Consider the following 15,320-nt stretch of genomic DNA (forward strand, 5'->3'; position numbering starts at 1 on the left):
CACGAGCGTTCGGGAACGGCAGCGTTATCCTGCCACCATGCACGTCACGGTGCAGCTGTGAGTAGTTACAGAGTACAGTGCTGTACCTACGTGGGCGCCCCTGGCCGCCAATTACAACACTGCACGCGAGAGCGGCCAGCCGTTGTTTATCTCTGCGATCGTCAGATGGGCTCTTCCGGCGCGCTTGTCGCCCCTCCGAGTAAATAAACAGCGTTGGCGGCGCGGCGTCCGCTGTCGCCCGCCGGTTACGGAGCTGTCGACTGCAGGCCGCCCCAACTGGCTGCCGTGGGGCCTGCTGGCTGGCGCGGGTACCAAGTCCCTCCCCTCCCTCCCCTCCCCTCTGCCGCACCGACGAGCCGACGACGGGTGCCAATCAAAGGAGCCGCCGACAGGGATCGACCCAAGGCCGGTAGTTATGGGCTTCGTCTTTTCTTCCGCCCTTCATCCCTCGAGACGGCACCGGGACTAGATTATGCACACGTAGAGATTTGCCGACGGCTTCCCCAGGGGATCAACGTAAAGATTTATTGGTGAGTGGTCTTCTACGTTAATTAGGCCGGACGAGCTTATTTCGATAATGCAACGTGGCAGTGTTGGAATAGGTGGCCGGCAAGCTTTGTGTAATAAAACGCGGCATTGGTTCTCTTGGAAAACAATCATGGCACGGCATTCGAACGGCGCGAGAAAATCACATTTAATCTGCAGCTAGCTATAGCTGACGGGTTGAATTGATGCTGATTGGATTTTTAACAGGCGAATACAAATATTAGACAAGTATACTATCTGCAGCGGCCAGTGCCAAGGACCACCAGTCAAATAAACCACTAGATCACAAATCGTCACATGAAACGTCCGTGCATTGTAAAACACACGGGAATCTCCGGCTAGAAAACGAAACCCCTCCCGCATCTGCCATTAGCAGTGACAGAAGTCTGTTTCCATTTTAATTAGAAGGAGCTTCTGGGACGCCGGCGGGCGAAGGAGCTTGGGCCGCCATTAATGACGTGTTGAATGACGGCTGGGTGCGCTGATGACTGCAGTCGCTGTTGACGCCCCGCCATCTGGTCAGGGGGGAGCGCGGGGCGGGGCGTGATGGCAGCGTCACTCGACATCAGCAGCGGGCCATCTGGTCCGGGAGCGCGATAATCCCGCTGGATCCCGCCAGCCGGCCGTCGGACAGGCGCCCGCCCGCCGGCCGCGACAGACGCCCGGCGCGCCCTCTGGCCGGCGCGGGGGCGCCGCCGTGACCTCAGTCTGCCTCCTCGACCGGCGTGAAGAAGGAGCCCCGCCGCCGTCGGGGCGCCAGCCCGAAGGCGCTGGCCAGCTCCTGCCCGAGGATGTTCAGGTTGGGGGCGTCGCCGCCTCGCCGCCGCCGCTCCTCGTACCACCACCACGCGCCTGCCAAGGCCGCAAAGAAAAACGGCAATAAGTCCGGGCGGCGGCTCTGCAGACGGCGCTGTCGGCACGGCCGGGGACAATTACGGCGCGGCGGCAAACAAGGCGTCCCCAAGGCCCGCGCTGTGCCCGGTTGCCACGCTTCGCTGTCGCCGGGACGTGGGTAACGATTGACAAGCGCAAGGAGACTGTAAGGAGACGCGGGGAGACGGATGTTGACCTCCAGGGGTAGTGGGCGAGACTTGCGCTTGATTCAAGCTTTAATCGCAGTCGACTCTGGAATCAGGCAATTTTAGCTGAGGCATGGTTCAGTGGTTCTTCTGAACATTTGAAGGCATGTGGGCTTGGACTGAATGGGTGGTGCTGACTTACATCATAGTAAAAGTTGTGTCAAATTTGAGGCTTGATTTTTACTCTTGCTTTGATCTCATGCTTATACTTTGATCTCATACTCATGCTTGCTCATACTCATTTGCTCATGCGCGCAAATGGATATCCTTGCTCTTGGTATGGATATGTATTTTGCGCAATTCCTGTCATTGGCCTGTATCAACCCCATGCGCTATGTGGGGTGTATGGAGCACTCTTACTGCCAGAGTCGACCCCACTCGAATATATTTTGGAATCCAGCCATATGTTCTTAAATTCTGCAGTACAACTTAGAGTCAACTTATGAATGCCCTCTTCTGCCTCGAATCAGCTTCGGAGTTAGTTCAGTGCGCTGACAGTTGAAGTTGGAATTGAGTCCATGAAAGAAGAGACAAGCACGAGTCTGACGAGGGGGTTTTACCGAGGGTTAGAATCGTAAAAACAATCGTTTTAACTGTTAATTGTCTGAAGCAGTAACAGAACATGGATGCATATATATATATATATATATATATATATATATATATATATATATATATATATATATATATATATATATATATGTGTGTGTGTGTGTGTGTGTGTGTGTGTGTGTGTGTGTGTGTGTGTGTGTGTGTGTGTGTGTGTGTGTGTGTGTAAGACACCTGGGTCGGTCACCAGCGGTCGAAACCATATGTGGCCAAGTCTTGATAATGAATTAGATTAATGCTGTTACAGCTTTCGCAATGTGCGACTAAGTGCGTTTGGAAAGTTCAAGAAAGTCCGACGCCCCTTCGTTATGATGATAACCGCAGATACCTTGTTCTATCACTAGGATTAAGTGGTAACATGCTCTGAGCCATAAACTTGCTTTACCTTTCTAACATAGGAAGCTAATTCAATTTTGGCTAATTGGTAATAACGAAGCTTGACCTCGCGTCTCGCAACCTAACAGCGATATAATACAATATAGTTTCAGATGGCCAGAAGCTTAAGTTCGGGAGGACACATAAGCTCCATAGCTTTGATTTTATTTCGCGCGGTAGGAATTCGAAGAGGGCCGCTCCGTCGTATGCAGTCCGAACTGGAAAAAGCACATACATAAGATGAATTGATTTAGAAGTTCCATACAATGCACATGGAACCATGGGATGCACTTACCAAACGCTGCTAGCCCCAGCACTGCTACTGCAATCGCCGGCCCGACGCGACTGCCACCTTGAGGTGGCGCTGACTGCGGCGTGTCGCTGCCAGTCATGGGCGTTGGTGGCTCATAAAGACTAAGGTCAAAACGAATCCTACGCCATGTTTCGAAATGACGGCCTGGAGCAGCTGCTCTCCAAACTCTGGCAATCAGGATGACATGTCTGTCCTGTCAGGAAGCCGTGAGGCTGCCTTAGCATGTGTGCACGTGTGCTGAAATTTAAATATATCGGGGCCGTTTTGCGCTTGAAGTTTAAGTTTTCATAGAAAGTATTGGGAAAAATGAGGAAGAAATCACTAAAATTTGTTACTGTATCACATGTTCACGTCTGCAAAAGAAGGTCATCAATTCTCAAACCAATGAGTGCTGTATTTCATAAATATGCATATTCTCGTGAAGTTTCAGACCGAGGCGCTCCTTACGTTCAGGGCTTAGGATGTTTTCCACGAACGGCTATTCAAATAGCAGGCACATGCCGATCCTTCACTTCGGTATAGGTGCAATAAGACCATGGCTAGATATATCACTGTGAGTGTACCTGCAATATTGCAAGGATGACTTGAACAGGCAGCACTTTGTCTGCAATTTCCATGTCCAAAACCAAAAATGTAGAACAGCATCCAAGCAACCTTGGTGAGTCAGACCGAAATCCGTTGAATTCAGCTATAGCCCCGGCAGAAAACCGACACTGCTTTAGCGTGTAATGTGATCGCAACCGAATTAGTTGCTGTTGCAATTTATTGTTGAATTTGCAAGTTCACTCAATTCCATATCCAAGCAACATCTATAATAATGAAGACAGCACCATTCCTTGCTCTTAAAACGCTGCGGGCACCGACGAAATGATCAAGTCAGCGACCATCATACCAGGACCGGCATTCTTACTGTCAGCTTAAAAGGAACGTTCACATTTGAAGATATTGAAGGAAACATCAGGTATGATGAAATAAGATCACTCATAACTAATGACATACTTTGTAGTGGAGAAGACTGGTCTAAAAAACAAGATTTCTCGATTTAGTAAATATACTTCCCAATACCTCATTGTTTGATTGCATCTTAGAATATTTGTATGACGTGAAGGTGCTGCCAAAGTAGCTATGGGAAATTGCCACCCTGGCATTCACTTGAAGCAGTCCAAACCCGACGATAGGTGGCAGCGGCGGTGATTGAAGTGCTATTTGAGTCAAATGTGGTTATGTGCTCGTGTTTTGGCCCTTTCTCGTGGTGTTTTCTTATAGTTATCCCGGTTTTATGCCGCTTCCTTGCATTCGCATACTCGTTTATGGTGCTTTTTTACATTATTCGATTACAGATCTCATTTCTGTAATGACTAGCAATTGAAGCAACCATGGCTGACTTCTTATATTACATAGCACAAAACTGGAGCTAGCATGGTTCGCGCAGCATTGATTGAGAGCCAGTTGAAGTAAACTTTATTTGGAAATTATACTCACTTAGGGGTTTAAATATACTCATTTAGGGGTCTCGAGCACACGGCACCATTTACAAACAGTTTTGCTGGCTGGTGCCATTAATATTTTCTCACTCCACGGATTGGCTTGAAATTATTATATCTATAAGCGTTTATTGGGACAGCTTTGTGTCCCCGGTGGAGAATTACGATACAGTTCCAGAGGGGCGTATAAAGCTAAAGGACATTTCACAACCATTCTACCAAAAAAAGTATCAGTCACTCCGCTTAAAAAACATTTTACAACAATGCTTGTCAGTCAGGGACATTAATACACGAACTGACAAAAGTAATGACAAACGATTCGAATTCCAAATCACCTCATTTTTTCCTTCTTCTCCACGGCCAAATTAAAAGCAAAAATGAATTGATGGCTTTGATCCAATCCTGTCTTCATAACATCAGACTCGGTTTTTATAAGTTTTGCTTGCCTGTACTTGAGTGTAAAATGTGAAGGCTTTCTCCGATGTGTGTGGTTCTCGCAGCACTGATAAAGACCGGGGCATCTCGAAACGACGCGGATGTTTTGCCATTTGGCCACGTCCGATTGCAAATGATAAATGGCTGAGTTGTTTTTACCACGCGATGGGTGGTCCAGAATGCAGCTCATTGGTAGCCCATTTATCATCGACTAGTTGTCGAGATGTAGAGCATTGCACGCGTCCGTTGCACGGGAGCATATTCATGGTTTGGTTCGGATTCTAGAGAAGCGCATTCCTCAGCCTCAGCATTTAGACCTGCTGTGTGACTTCTCAGTATCTGAACCTTAGATGCGACAGTGAGCAGATGTATGAGGAGCATCTTAAATGTCGCGCATAAGCTCTTTACTGGTCCGCTCACCTGGCAACCTCGAATTGGTTCAGACGGCATATGATTCAGAGGTCAGATGTCATGGGACACGGCTCAAAAGCCGGAGGTGGCAAAATTTCCGAGTGTGGTTCTCCCATGCCACCTCAAACTGAAAATACGAAGGAAAGAGGGAAGACCGGCTCGTGTGAATGATAGCGGGGGTGTGAAGGGGCAACTCATCCGGGACCTCAGATTATCGAGCCTCGGCGTCTTTCACGTCGATGGTCGCAGTCTCGGTGAGAATCTACGCCGGTCGTTGCAGGCTTAAAATTTCCGCACATGCAGGGCTGGGCAAACGCTTAAACCATTGAGCTACGCCGTTCACCAACCGGTTCTCTGAGTCATCGATTTCTTGCCGGACCATTGTGCTGTCAGACGGCAGGTGACGCCAGCACAGCCGAACTGATGACAGCTGACGGGCAAACTACCAGCCAGCCCGCTGCCTCGAATGCTTGCAGCGCGCAGGCTCTGCAGCGTACATGGCAAAGGTCGGATCTCGCCTGGCTTTCCGATCTTTTCAGGAGTACTGTTGTCCCGGGGCAGGTGACGGGTGTAGGAAGGTCTCGCAGGGGGGGATGGCCAATATCAATCATGAAGCCGATTTTTCCCTTGCATCGCCATAGGGCTAGTGTTAAACGTTTTTAAAAGGTCGGGGTCGTGGTCCCTCGGTTTCTCGCTCCTGCGCATATGAGGTAGGTTATCGTGAAGATACTGACGTGCTTCGATACAACGAACCGAAGGTGTGCAGCGCAGCTAGCGTATGCGGCGGTTTTTATGCCACATGGAGCTTGTTGCGTGCACGCTGCACCGTGATCGAATTGTATTACGGTTTCAGTTCAGCTGATTATTTCCCCTACCACCGCCGACCAGGCACGACAGCGTAGCGCCGATGCCTCTTGTCCGCACCGCGCGATGTCACGAGACGACCGCGTCATGCCGTACAGACCCTCCTGCAGCGTGGCAACGACGCACGATCGTGTTACCTTACGTCACATTTGACTGCTATAGACAGCAGCACCGCATTATTTCACGGCTGATGTAGTGGGAACCGGCAGAACACCGGCCCATTAGCCAGGCTCGAACCCACGGCTCGGCACACGGCCTTTGGCGAATGTGCTACCAATTAAGCTACGCCAGCCATTGTTACAGACGCCCGCTCCATCCCTCACACACCGATCTCTACACCATGACTTCCCTACAACGCATCGTCCAAAACGGACCGCTTAAAACTGGCTTGCTTGCTCCCGTCTTCCATGCTGCAATTACACTCATAGCCAGCAGCAAAGCGCAAAGCAAAGAATATGCCACAGGCCATCTAATTTCGCATGATGGTATCACCAAAAGGCTTACAAAAGCTAGCTTGCAGCGAGTTTCCGGTTGTGTACCGTATCATTTACACCGGCAATGAGTTTGATGCATGAGAACCTGTAATCTCGCAATAAATGCAAATTGTGGGAAGTCGGAAATGCTTAGGTGCATTTACCCTCTTGAAATGTATTGCAATTTAGTAACATGTCCCCACACCTCATACTAAGGCAGAATCATTTTCCAGTGGCGCTTAACGATCCATGTATGCCGTTGGCCACTCAAACACAGACACGATCGCCATCCTGAGCATTTATACAGCTATTGATCGCAAATAGCACAGATGTCTGGAGCTAGCCGCAGGCAGCTCCAAGTGTGAGTGTGGAAAAAGCGGTTCCACGGCATCGTTTTCCAAGAGCCAGGGGCATCCATTGGGCTGACACCCATTCTTTTCAGCATGTTAAGACGCGCCACTCTTAGTATGCGAACCGTGACCGACGGGGATCGAATGGCCCGGGGCGTTTTTCAGCACCGAGGGAGGATAACCGACCGGACTGACTCGTGCTATTCCTATGAAGCTCCACGTGACAGTGCTTGAAGTGGGCTGGTGGTTTGAATTTGCTTCTGTTTGGCATATCAGACCGACACGTTTGGGGTTTACAGCCGAAAGGCTTTAGCCAGTCATCAAAGTTTCCACCCATTCTCGTGGATGTCCCACCACATTCACTCAGAGAGTAACATTGGAGTCTCCAATCAAGTCAAGATCTAAGTTTAGAACTTTGGCTCAAATATGGGTCCAAGTCACAAATCTGCCATTTCGAAAATCATCTTATCCCAGGCACAGGTCTCGAGTCCCAGGACTTTGATCGCATTAAGGTTTATACCACACGAGTCTGAGCCCAAGAACATGGGCATAAGTTTCAGGTCGAGTCCCAGCCTACCGAACTTACGCACGATTGTGGTCTTGGTCCATTGCTGTACTACAGGATGAGACAGGTAAATATAAGGTCAGATGGGATGGTGGCAGGGATATAACTTTCCATCGACGCAAATGGTTACGATTATAGAATGGACGCCAGAATAACAAGTAGTCTTATGTTTCTGTTATGGCTCTAGCTACACTTGGAACCAAGTCGGTGGAGATGCTATCCCAGGCCAAACGACGTGAGAGAAACTGCAAAGCTGTAAGCTGTAAATAACAACAGAAGAACATGTGTCGCATCTCTTCTGCATTGATTTAGTTTATCGATCGAACCAAAACAATACCCTCTTACGATGAGAAAAGCTGTGAATAACAACTTAGACGTGTCTGCAGCTGTTCATTTTTAAAAAAAATGAATTCAGGATTAAGCCCGCACATGTCATGGGAGCGTCCAAGCGAATCCGGCATCCCTGTAATTCCCATCAGTCGTCACAAACTGCAGACGAACCGTGGGCCCTGATAGGTCAGGCCCTGGATGAAAACTCTAACACAGCGTTAAACAAATCTTCAAAAAAGCAACATTGCGAAATCAGTCGTTTAAGTGTTTGAATTATGTATTTGAGGTTCGCAAACATGAGGCTGAGGCATTGCATTGTGGCCGTATCCGATCTGGGAGCTACATGGTTGACTTCTGCAGTCCTTCAAGCATTTGTTCAGACTGCCCTCACCACACAAAAGATGAGGATGTTGAGGTAGTACATGCTCTAAAAAAGCATCACTGCTGTGAAATTCGGCGCATGTGACTGATTCGGTAATTAAACTTTTATCTTTCACACCTGTTTAGCGTGCCGACAAAGCCCCAGACCGATAAGCAGGGTAGCACGAACAACGTGGTACAAGGAATCCCAGATTGGTAACGGTAGGATCGAGCCAACAACACAGTGCAAGACCGTACGCAGCCGGCAGTAAAGCGACCGTAAGCTTGCCAGTGTATAAGCTGCGTCACACAGTTCCCGCTATAGCCTGAGCTTACTTTTTTCAGCCAACCAAGCAGGATTTCTGTGGTATGCCTGACTGTAATCACGTTTGGTACACTGCTAGCTTTCGACTTCCGGTTGAACGGAGCCCGTCTGAAATAAATAATGCATGTCAAAAAATGTTTTTGAGTTAAGTAAGTTAGAAACCGCCTGCCATGGGCTTCTTTTTCCCAACGCAATATCTGTGTGAAGGTTGTATCTTAACACGAGCCCAGAGAGATGGGAGTACCACTCACCATACAAACTGATTGAAATCAGTCAACATTAAAGTAGTAAGAGTGAGTTGTATCATTTTCGTGTCCAAGTAGAATCAGGGTATTTTAAGTTGAAGTTCATGTGTTGAGTTGAAGATTTTCCATATCCCAGGAGGCACTGATTGAACTAGGTTGTAGTGCTAAATGATGACTTATATCGGCACTCAACATTTCGAGCTGCGCTCATTCGCAAAGATGCCCACTCTTGAGTATAATCACATCTCAGAAACGAGAATTAAAAAAACACTCTTGAGGATGAGCATAGTTCAAAATGCTTCCTACCGCCAAATAATCATTTATCGGGACGTACAATCGGGACCTCGCCAAGCAGGATGGGCCACGGGTGTCATGCCACCCTACCCTCTGAACTAATACGTATACACTAGATATTGAGTGATTTCGTAAGAATCGCGTACGAATTCACGGAATTTCAATACACATCTAGCATGGAACCACTCTCCGTGAGGTGAGAAGAAATTTGACTATATGGTGTCGTCCAACCAGTTCATTCTGCTATATTAAAGTTCTGCTATTTTCGGCGTAAGATCTCATGATGTCGACATTTGATCTAACCGGCTATGCTGCTGTTCTGAATGCCGAAGATTTATTTCGTTCATGCTCTTGTAAGACCGATTACTAGATGTCAGACACTGCGGCCAGAACTATGACAAACTTTACTTGAAAAATTAAAGCATCGTTAAATGCGCTTTTAGCTCACAATTTTCCGCTAGATTGGGTCTGTTCTTCTGGGCTCGTGTGGCCAAGGTCTTCGCTACGCTTACCAATGACGGATCACACGGCATTCCTACAAAGCGTCCAAGCGTTTCAGCCAAAAAAAAACTAATATAGCATTCTTGTCTATCATAAAAGTGCATCACTTTGGCTCGATCAATAAACTAAATCAGTTCAGAAAAGATACGACACACGTACTCCTTTTTGGGGTGATCGCACCATGGGGAAAGCATGACAAGGTACCATACTGTGTGTCGATCCCGTGAACTGTGCCGATCTGAGGCGACCAATCTATGCACGTCCCACGCACAATAGCACAAAACTCCATCTCATTTCGACGCTGCTGAATGCCGGCGGGATTTTACTGATGAGTCAATCGTTGCTGCACCAGCACCGAGATGGCCGCTGTTGGCACCAACGGTCAGTGCACCGGTGTCCCGCGCAGCTCGAGGGCACCAAGGCCTCATGTCCACCGTGGCCAAGAGGACACAAGCGCGCGGGAGCCGCAAGCAGCGTTACCTATATTGGCGTTAGGTGCGCCACCTATAGCAGAACGCGCTGGCGAGGCCGAAGCCGCGTGTCTACCCGTTCACCACTGCCATCTGAAGCCGTATCCCGGGAGCAGGCAGTGGGGTGGATCATGGTCTGGTCGGTGCTTAGGTGTGGTTCGTGTGTAAGCCGGATGTGTCTCGCCGAGTGAGCTCACAAGCTGAGATGTGGGGGAATGGATCGGACGGGTCGCAGCGCACGCGGTACGTGAGGACCTCACCCGATGACGTGCATGATCAGGACAGTTTTTGCTGAGCGTGTCAATGTATCGCAGGCAAAAATGACACGATAGGGATGCAGCTTCTTATCGCTCGCCCCTCTCTGTCTTCATTCATTACTTTATTTTGAAATCCCACAGCGCTGCGTTTATCCGGGGCAAGCCGCATGCATCAGTCGTAGGCGGGCTGGAATCCCTGTGAGCCATCACAAACCTCGACAAGTTACTGACAGTGGCTCCAGTCTGCACGAAACTTCCGTGTTACACGAATGGGAACCAGATCCTTTACGTTTGATGTGTTACCAAGCATGAGCCAAAATGCGCTGGTAAAAAAGCACAATGGTATCGATGCACACCAGCGGCGCTTCCCGCACGATGCTTCATATCGCCAATGTCACCAGCAGCATTTCATGTTATCAACAGCAGTTTTTTCCCCGAGATAAAGTCCTGGAAAATGAACCTATCACTTATGGGACTGGTTGCTAGATCTAGCCGCATCGGGCAACTTCAAAGCAATCTCGTTCATTTCCACAGTGCCTATGCTAAAAGAGGAGCTGGTGTGCGATCCGCATACGGCGCATTTTGCATCGTGTTTCCTGGTTTCTCGAACAAGCACAGCCTTCGTAGGATTCATTTCGCTAGGTCAGCAATCCTGAACATGCTAGATAGCACACTCGAGCCATGCATCGACAGGATTTGCCTGCGTATTTGAGTGTCTCGGTGGCTGGTACAAAACGTGGGCAAAATGTGGGTGGATTGTTCGGCATACGCTGCGTAGTAATGCCCAGCTTGTGTGGTATACTAGTTAAAACATTCGAAAGGTTACAGAAACCATCATGGGGTCATAATTCTTGAACCGAAACCCGAAAACGGCATGCCGGAGGTCTTCTGAAGGAACCGTTTAGCGCCCGGTGACCATCAGGTCACGAGCGACCGCCGGCCGGCGATGCGGCGGTAAGGTGCACCCGAGCAGGCGCGGAAGTGGCTGGCGGCCGGCCGGTCGATAATTGCCACATGGCCAACAACGGACCTCCCGGAAAATTTGGTGCAAGACCACCTCAACTGTTACCAACGTAGCACGTGTGCATGTGCATGAAAATGGCCAAGATGTGAGGAACATGTAATTGTTTTTTGGGTTCATACTCACTTATTAGGAGGCACAATTCGGCTGGATTGCTACAAGTCCAGTTATCTCCCTGCAGGCGAGATGCCAAACGTCACGAAAGCCAAAACGGCATAAATATGGCACATTTGCACGCATTTGATACTTAGAGGCATATGTCGAACATTTTATCGCCTTAATGATTGAATATGTCATTGTACAAGCGGCCTCGGTGACTGGCGACCGTCCGGTCTAAAGTCGCCGAAATCTAGGAACGGACCTCCCGGACAATTAGCTGGAAGACCACCCAAGCTGTTACAAACGTAGTGCGCATCCATGTATGCTCAAGAAGCACAGCTGTTCCGACTGTCTCATTGCTTCCAGGCCCATTTTCACGCACTGGGGGGCGCCACTTCGGCCGGATTACTCCTAGTCCAGTAAGGAGCCTCCCTGCAGACGAGATGCCAGACCGGCAAAACTAACACAGACGTAGCACGTGTGCACGCATGTGACACATGGAGACATGTATCCGCCACTCTATCTCCTTGGTGAGTGAGCATGCCAGTGTACAAGCAGTCTCGGTGGCTGGTGGCCGGCCGGTCGGTCGAAAACAGGTATGTTTAAATTGCAGAGATCCTAGTTCTTCAACGAACCTCCTAGCAAATTGGGTGCAAGATCGCCCAAACTGTTACAAACGTAAGCATTTGTGCATGTGTGTGAAAATGATAGGCATGTGCTCATTGTTCTTTGGATTTCGGGACCGAAAGTGTAAAGTTTTCGTTGCCAAAGCGGGTTTGAGCGACATACTGACACGCGGCCGGGGGTCAACCCCCGTTCAGAAACGGACCTCTGCGCAGGCTAGGTGCAAGACCGGCCAGAACGGTACAAACGTACGCATGACATGTGTAGACTGTGTTGGCCATTCTATCGCTTTGGTGATGGAACATGCCATTACGAAAAACATTCAGCATAAAACGGTCTGTTTGCCCTCGGTCCATGAATAGTAAAGGAAACCTTTTCCGGCGATCATATCGAACATCCCCACTAAGATGATTTGTGTAAACTGCACTCAATTCTAAATTGGTTGCGAACCTGCGTTACCACATTAACTTGATATGGAAGTCATTTTTCCCCAATGGTGATATCGGAAGATGAAAACATTGATCCTTGACGTCAGGAAAGCCTATTTAAATGGCTGAAATGCGTGGATAAAGCAGGTGTTGGGGCAATTCAGACCAACATTAAAGGCTGAGCCCTCCGCCAACCTGATTTTAAAAGGTGCCACCCCTGCGGCTAGCCACCGAGCCCGGGTGCCAGGTGGCGGTGACCTTGGCCGAACGTGCCGTCCGGGTGCGCGGTGCGCCGGCGGCGGCGCGTAGGGGACCGGAAGGGCCTCCCCCACGCACTTGTGAGAATACCGGGCGTGGCGAGAAGGGGACGGCTTCCAGCCAACTCGACTAAAGCCAGACGCGGTGATGAAATTTCAGCATGTGGTAACAGGCAGACAGCTTTCTGTATCTGCCGGCAGGGGCGCGATTTTGCAAGGTTAAATCGCAAAAAACTGAAAGTTTTCGCCCCCTCAAAAGTACCATTGTGTTTTACTACGGATTTCGCGTTTTCTTTCTTATTGCTTGTGATGTGGAGGACAAATATCCTCATATGAGTTTTTGGGAGTCTCGCATCTAGTCCGCAGGGAGATGCGTCACTGCATATGTGACGATCCGCGGCCTGGCGGCTGCCTGTCACTCAGAGCACTTTTAGAATAGAAACTTAACAATTCTAGTCCAGAAAGCGATAAAATGGCCGACAATGACCTCCATATGTCACATGCACATGGTTGTGCCGTTTTGGCCGTTTCGCTTTTAGCATCGATTCTTACTGGACTTGGGGCAATCTAGCCGAAGTTGCGCCTTCTAATGCGCGAGCTGCGACTCGTAAGCGAGATGACGGTCGACAAATTTAGCATTTGGATATACGTGTACACGTGCTACGTTTGTACCAGCCTGGCCGGTCCGGCATCTTGGTTGCACGAAGGTCAATGACTGGACCACGCACCTAATGTGCCGGGAGGTCCGTTTTTGGACATGAGGCAAGCATCGAACATCCAGCTACCAACCGCTTCCGCGCCTGCTCGGGTGCACATTGCCGCTGATCGCCGGCCGCGCTGGCAGCTGGCCGTAGCCCGCCACCTGGTGGGCGCCTAGCGCGAAGGAGGTGCCGTGACTAACCTATGCTGTGTAACTGTTGTCCCTTGATAACTAGTCAGCACCAACCCTCCTGCCCTGATGTGTCATGCACGCTATGGAAGTTGGCGACGGTGAATCCTGCTGCATTTTCACCATCCATGGTACAGACTTTCTAGGGAGTATGCAGCGGGGTAAATATATTACAATGAAATCCCCATTCTTCATTGGACTTACCTGCCACTGGCGTGCTGGGTGGCAGTGTCGGGGGTAGTGCAAGGCTATCTAACGGGGTGGTAGGGTATGAGCTGATGAAGGATGAGTATGTAGAAACCGGTGAGTGGGCGCAAGGACCCATGGTCCTCCAACTTGTTTTAGCAGTTAAATACTGAGTTTGGCAAACAATGCTGTTGGAGTTCATTCAATTTATATCAGACTATCCTGTTGAAAAGGATTCACTGCTTACATCTGCCAGGGAACAGTGACATTGACTGGAAGCCTAGATTATAGGGGGGGGGTAGGAAGGGGTGACAATGGATGCATTTTATCATGAAAATACTCCTGCAACTGATTTCCCTACCATTATATTTTTTTTAACAAATGTTTTGAAAATATACATGCCTTTGTAATTTCCATTCAAGGAGATGGTGCGGTTGATTAAGTATCTTTGATGTGTGCATCTTGTAACTCATAATGAGCACCAATGAGAAGCAAGGGTTGTTTCAGAGCAGTTTGGTATATGCCTGGAATGTGATGCCTTGTTTCTTGGCCATTTATTCCTTGGAACATCAGTTAATAATATGCACATGTTTTCCAGGGACGTTTTTCGTGTGGTGTTGGAAGTAATATGCAAAGAATTGGGAGAGGTGCATTTAAGCTGTAAATGCTGGTGGGATGTGATAATACTTTCCAAGACATTTTGAGAAGTGATTTGCTCTAGTGTCAAGATGCTTGAGAGCAGCCCACTGATCAAGGTGATGTGGACAGACCACTCCAGAACCATGGTGGCCAACTTCCAAAAGATTCTCAACTACGAAGAGTTTGCTGATGTACATGTCTGCCACATGAACAGATCCATCTCAGCACACAGGGTGGTGCTGGCCGCCAGCAGCACACTCTTCCGGCAGCGGCTGTGGGCCGTCTCGGCAGTGCCTCTGGCTCTTGAACTGAGCAGTCTGCAGTGTCATGGCCTGCTTCAGTCTAAGGGCCATGGCACCGTGTTTGCGGAGCTGGAGCTTATCCTGCATATCATTTACCGCGGCTGGGCTCAGCTGCGTGAGCGGAGCATAGGCTCCCTGCTGGAGACAGCACGCTGCCTGCAGTTCGACGACGTCTGTGAGCTGCTGCAGCGCACGGTGCAGGTGCGGGGTGCGCCGGCGCCGCCGCTGGTCGCCACGCCCGCCGCGTACGTCGCCGCTGAGCCGGGCCTCGACCAGCTGGCCGGCGGCGAGGTGTCTTTCAGCGCGCTACAGGCGGCCCTGTGTCCCGGGGAGCCATGCCACGCCGTGGCAGAGCTGGGCGTGCACGAGCTGGTGCAGCTGGCGGCGCCGGCCGGCCGCCGCCCGGCCGTCGAGCCGGGCATCGCTCACCAGGACGCTGAGCCGGGCCTCGCCCACCAGGACGCCGAGCCGGGCCTCGCACACCAGGACGTCGAGTCGGGCCTCGCCCACCAAGATGTCGAGTCGGGCCTCTGCCACCAGGACGCCGCCCTGCTGACGGCGCCAGAGCTGTGTCGGCAGCTGGCCGTTT

At 49.9% G+C, this 15,320-nt stretch overlaps 1 long non-coding RNA gene across 1 annotated transcript; it reads right to left on the reverse strand.

Annotated features, from left to right (window-relative positions):
• Nucleotides 1-511: 511 nt before the first annotated feature.
• LOC119112601 (uncharacterized) lies at nucleotides 512-3,288 on the reverse strand. The gene is made up of 2 exons (XR_005095752.1): nucleotides 2,905-3,288; nucleotides 512-1,398 (listed from the first exon to the last, which is right to left on the reverse strand). It is a non-coding gene; the product is annotated as an uncharacterized LOC119112601 (long non-coding RNA).
• Nucleotides 3,289-15,320: the final 12,032 nt, after the last annotated feature.

Source organism: Pollicipes pollicipes, unplaced genomic scaffold (genome assembly GCF_011947565.3).
Source record: "Pollicipes pollicipes isolate AB1234 unplaced genomic scaffold, Ppol_2.1 Scaffold_7261;HRSCAF=8764_pilon_pilon_pilon, whole genome shotgun sequence".
NCBI classification, from domain to species: Eukaryota; Metazoa; Arthropoda; class Thecostraca; order Pollicipedomorpha; family Pollicipedidae; genus Pollicipes; species Pollicipes pollicipes.